Genomic DNA, 6,000 nt, shown 5'->3' on the forward strand with positions numbered 1-6,000 from the left:
GTGTGTCAGTAAGTGTATACGCATGTGTGTGTGTATGTGTGTGTGAGGTAGACTTTGTGTGTCTAAGTGTGTGTGTCTGTTTCCTCAGGTTAGATGTGTTGCCAAGAATTGCAGCAAGCGTTGCCTGCGTCAAGTTTAAGAAAGTGTAACGACACTTGGGACTGCTTTTGGTCAGCCGTCGCCCCTGACTGTGTTGAACATTGACCCAGCTGCAGGGGTGATGTCATCCCTCTCTCTTTCTCTCCTTTCTCGCCGGGATTTGCTCTCACAGATCGATTTAATTTTAAATTGGTACTCGGTAGTACCGAGGTGACTTGGTCAGTTCTGTATCCAACCCTCCTCTCCTCTCCTCTCCTCTCCCCTTCTCTCCTCTCCTCTCCTCTCCTCTCCTCTCCTCTCCTCTCCTCTCCTCTCCTCTCCTCTCCTCTCCTCTCCTCTCCTCTCCTCTCCTCTCCTCTCCTCTCCTCTCCTCTCCTCTCCTCTCCTCTCCTCTCCTCTCCTCTCCTCTCCTCTCCTCTCCTCTCCTCTCCTCTCCTCTCCTCTCCTCTCCTCTCCTCTCCTCTCCTCTCCTCTCCTCTCCTCTCCTCTCCCCTCCCCTCCCCTCCCCTACCCTACCCTCCCCCTCCCCTCCCCTCCCCTCCCCTCCCCTCCCCTTCTCTTCTCTTCTCTCCTCTCCTCTCCTCTCCTCCTCTCCTCTCCCCTTCTCTCCTCCTCTCCTCTCCTCTCCCCTCCAAGCCTTGATCTCTCTGTCCTCTCCTAAATATTGTGAAGCCTGAGGATTGGCCTGTTGTTTCTCTGTGTGTGTTGTCGTGGGGACAGTGCTGTGCTTTTTTGAGGATGAGTTGATCTGACAGCATCTGTCGTCTTTGGACTTAGAAATCCTCCATTCCCCTAGAGTGTTTGTTTCCCTTTGTGAGTGTGTGTGTGTGCGTAGACAGAGACTTGGCTGAGAATAGACCCACAGCTACTTGGAGCAGTCCAGTGGAGGACGGTAACACAGACCCACAGCTCAGCTCTGAGCCAGCCTGCCAGCAACAAGCCAGCCAACTAGACAGGGTTAGACAGGACTAGTGAGGGTTAGACAGGACTAGTGAGAGTTAGACAGGGTTAGTGAGGGTTAGACAGGGTTAGTGAGGGTTAGACAGGACTAGTGAGAGTTAGACAGGGTTAGTGAGGGTTAGACAGGACTAGTGAGAGTTAGACAGGGTTAGTGAGGGTTAGACAGGGTTAGTGAGGGTTAAACAGGACTAGTGAGAGTTAGACAGGGTTAGTGAGGGTTAAACAGGGTTAGTGAGGGTCAGACAGGGTTAGTGAGGGTTCAGATTTTTTAGGGGCTGGACAGGGTTGGCACAGTTGTGCCACTAAGACTGCGTGTTGTGTACTGGCTCTGAAATAATGGAGACACGGGGGAAGGAGGGATAAAGAACTGAGCTGGAGGGACTGCTCCCCCTCCCCCTCTTCCTCCCCCTCCCCCTCTCCCTCTCCCTCCCCCTCTCTCCCTTTATAACCTTGCCTTCTCACTGTTTTCTCTCTCTCGTCCCCAGTCCCTCTCAGGCTGCACAGGAGAATTAAATATATAAATCAGAAAAACACAGAGAATTCTCTCAGGGGAGGTAACCCTAACATGGAGTGGGGGGAAGGGAGACAGGAGAGTGGGAGGGGGGGGGGGGGAGAGAGAGGGAAAGAGAGAGAGAGAGAGAGTGAGAGAGAGAAAGAGAGAGGGGGAGCGAGAGAGAGAGAGCAAGAGAGAGAGTGAGAGGGGGGGGGGAGAGAGAGAGAGGGAGAGCGCAAGTGAGAGAGAGAGAGAGAGAGAGAGGGGGAGCGCGAGAGAGAGAGTGAGAGAGAGAAAGAGAGAGAGAGAGGGGGAGCGAGAGAGAGAGAGCAAGAGAGAGAGAGAGAGTGATAGAGAGAGGGAGAGAGAGAGAAAGAGAGAGAGGGAGAGGCAGAGGAAAAGAGTCACCAGTGAAATAGATAAATGGGCCAGTTAGGTCTGGGAGGCATGTGTGTGTGTGTGTGATTATGTTTACAGAGAGGAGAACCGGGGAGGGAGGGAGGACAGGGAGAGAGAGGGGAGAGAAAGAGGGAAGAGAAGGTTTTTTCTGTTCAGGAAACAAGAGTTCATCGCTGTGGCAACGTCAAAACAGTTGTCACACCGGCAAACAGACACAGGAAGCTCCAGTGAAACAGGCGGAAGAAGAGACAGGCACAGCAAGCAGTACCTTCCAGGAAATAACACTCCTGCCGCCCACGTATCCCACAATGCCCCTCACATGAATATTCATCCAGTGGGCAGACTCACGTCTTCTGCTGTGATCCTCTCTGCCAGGCAGCGGGACACAATGGACCAATATTAGTCTTTCAAAATGAACTAATAAAATAATACGAATAATATTAGCATTTCCATATGAACCAATGGTAACCAGTTCCAGCTTTCAAAGTTAACCAATATTAATCAATATTATCATTTCAATATTAACGCAGAAAAACCTTTCCCAGGAGACGTGGGGAAGGTGCAAAGTCAGATTGACTACATGCTAAACCAGCCAATCAGAAGGCTCCTGGCTGGGGATTCTGGGTAGTTTAATGACCTGAGAACGGAGAGGAGTGGTGCTCCATATCACAGCACTGTCTGCATCTCCAGCTCTCACTGGACCACGGGGACACACATTAGCTCAAGTGGTGCTCAGTCTCTCTCTCTCCCTCTCTCTCTTCCTCTCAGTCCCTCTCTCTCTCTTTGTCTCTTCCTCTCAGTCCCTCTTTCTCTCCCCCTCTCTCTTCCTCTCAGTCCCTCTCTCTCTCCCTCTCTCTCTTCCTCTCAGTCCCTCTCTCTCTCTTTGTCTCTTCCTCTCAGTCCCTCTTTCTCTCCCCCTCTCTCTTTCTCTCAGTCCCTCTCTCTCTCTCTCCCTCTCAGTCCCTCTCTCTCTCTCTCCCTCTCTCTCTTCCTCTCAGTCCCTCTTTCTCTCTTACTCTCTCTCTTCCTCTCAGTCCCTCTCTCTCTCCCCCTCTCTCTTCCTCTCAGTCCCTCTCTCTCTCTCCCTCTCTCTCTTCCTCTCAGTCCCTCTCTCTCTCTCTTTCTCTCTCTCTTCCTCTCAGTCCCTCTTTCTCTTTGTCTCTCTCTCTTCCTCTCAGTCCCTCTCTCTCTCCCCCTCTCTCTTCCTCTCAGTCCCTCTCTCTCTCTGTCTCCCTCTCTACTTTCTCTCTCCTCCTCTCTCTCTTCCTCTCTCTTGCTTTGTCTCTCTCTCTATGTCTCTCCCTCCCTCTCATCCTCTCCTCCTCCTCCCTCATGTTTTATGGATGTTAAGTGGTAGAGGATCTACTCTTTATTCCTCTGCTCCCTTGACGCTCACACGTTTAACATCCTGCGATCGGAGATTTCATGCCTGCCGGCGGCGAAAGAGTCTCTGTGACAACAGAGAGGCTTTATTCTGGGAATGTCTTTCTCCAGGAACTGATTAGAATGTGAGGGGTACCAGGGTTACGGATGTTTAAGGTTAGGGTTACAAGAAATGGGTTATTTATGCTCTTATGGTTCTTCCCATTGGCACTTCACAATGTATGCTTCATGTTTTGGCTACTCGCAATGTTTTGGGGCTATCTCGTTGTTATGATCAGTGACCTAAGCACTTTTGAAAAGCTCTCTCTTGGAAGTTGCTTTGGATAAAAGCGTCTGCTAAATGACTAAATGTAAATGTAATTTAGGGTTAGGGTTACAAGAGATGGGTTATTTAGGGTTAGGGTTACAAGAGATGGGTTATTTAGGGTTAGGGTTACAGGTGCTGCGTTCATCTGTGCTGTGTTCAGCTCTCCAGGGTCTGTGTTTGTTGTGTACTGAGGCGCTGGGATACAGCAGGACGTTACCAGGGGTGGACGCCCCCAGGTTGACTGGTGATGACGATGCAGTCTAGTGACAGGCGATTATGTCGGGAGAGAAGCAGAGCTCCAGCCTGCCAGCCAGCACACACAGGATTCAATCTTTAAAGTTATGTCAGGTTAGCGGTAGGCTCAGCTGTGGGGTATTACGTAAAACATGCACACACACACGCACACACACTCTCACGCTAGGTCATTGATTGTGAGGTGCTGTGTGTGTGTGTGTGTGTGTGCCCTGACCTGTTTGTGCAGTGGAGTGTAATTGTGGCGGCAGCAGTTGCAGGGTGAGTGTGGATCAGTCCCCCCCACCCCACCCCCCCCCCGGCCCTCTGGGACACAACAGCTGTCTGGATGTTGCATGGCAACTCTTGCATTAGTTACATGAACTACAGAGTAACTACAGAGTAACACTTTAGCCACATTAACTATGCACAGATGCTCAGATGCACAGAACAACATAGGGTCAGACTGGGCACTGAAATTCTTTGGACAACACAAAGCAACCTGGCATAACATAACATATAAGTACACAAAACACAGATTACATCTATGATCAGCCAATGTCATGTAAACTGGCTGGCTAGCTGGCTGGTTTCTTTCTGGCGAGCTTGTCAGGCAGGAGTTAGTTCCTGTTTCTTATACTCTGACAGACAAAATACATGCACACACACTCAGCACACACACACACTCTCATACAACAGAAGCACTGAGGTCAGTACGAGGCTGCTGAATGAGCTGCCACTGCTTATTGTGTTCAACACACACACACACACACACTCACACACACACACACACACACTCACACACACACGCACACACACACTCACACACACACGCACACACACACTCACACACACACTCACACACACACACACACACACTCACACACACACGCACACGCACACACACACTCACACACACACTCACACACACACACACACACACTCACACACACACACACACACACACACTCACACTCACACACACACTCACACACACACACACACACACACACACACTCTCTCTCACACACACTCTTCCGACTTGACACAGACTTTAAAGATACAGAACAACACACACCCAGATCCCACTGTTCCATCATCACTAAACCGCGAAAACTACAAAAAAAAGATAAGAAAAAGAATAACAAAAGAGATTAAATAAATAATCCTTACTTGGGTATCATCTGTGCAATGTTGCTATAGCTAGTTTATCTGACTCACTCACTTACATACACACCACACACACACACACATCACACACATACACACTACACACACATAGACACACTACACACACATAGACACACTACACACACATACATACACACCACACACACACACTCCCTGCTCTCCAGTGAGTAGGAGCAGCAGTAGCTTGGCCCCAGGCAGCCATCAGTCTGTCTCCGGAGGACTGACCCCTGGAGGAGTCACCCCTGGAGGAGTCACCCCTCTGCTTCACACGCAACATGGGGGGGGTTATGTACTTGATAAGGAATGTGAGATCAGGTTGACAGAGAGAGAGGATTGTAGGTAACTACATCTGTGTGGTGCAGCACTGACACACCTGTGGTGTATTAAAGAAATGGTTTATTTGGGGAAAGGGCTTTTTTGTTTGCTTGTGTGCAGAGAAAAGGTGTGTGTGTGTGAGTAGTTTCCAGCCTTTGGTCTTTTTTCTTGGCTCACTGGAGACCCTCACTACCCCATTTCTCCCCCGGGACTCCACACACACACCTAGCCCTGTACTGGAGTGACAAGACTTCCTGTGAGGAAAAGTTGGAGGAGAAAGTTTAGGCCTCAGATGGGACTGAATGGTGTGTGCAACTAAAGAGCTTCACTGCCTGCTTATCTCTTTATCTCAAACCGTTTCTCTCCCTCTGTCATGTCTCTCTCTCTTCCTCTCCCTTCTCACTCTCTCTTCCTCTCCCTGCCTCTCTCTCTCTCTATATATATATATATATATATCTCTTCATCTCCCTTCTCTCTCTCCTGTACAACACCTCGGCCACCTTCAGCCAGCTGAGAGGAGAGAGAGGAAGGGGGAGAGGAAGGGAGAGAGGGGAAATGAGAGAGGGGAAGGGAGAGAGGGGAAGGGGGAGAGAGTGAAGGAGAGAGAGAGGAAGGGGGAGAG

At 50.0% G+C, this 6,000-nt stretch overlaps 1 protein-coding gene across 1 annotated transcript in view; it reads left to right on the top strand.

The window, feature by feature from the left end:
• The window catches only part of LOC146287703 (glutamate receptor 4), a gene marked incomplete at its 5' end in the record, with an annotated part of 55,553 nt that overhangs the window by 16,227 nt on the left and 33,326 nt on the right, over positions 1-6,000 (top strand). The gene's annotated exons all lie outside the window — the stretch shown is intronic.

This window comes from Hypomesus nipponensis, chromosome 5 (genome assembly GCF_054491055.1).
Source record: "Hypomesus nipponensis isolate SF chromosome 5, ASM5449105v1, whole genome shotgun sequence".
Lineage (NCBI taxonomy): Eukaryota > Metazoa > Chordata > Actinopteri > Osmeriformes > Osmeridae > Hypomesus > Hypomesus nipponensis.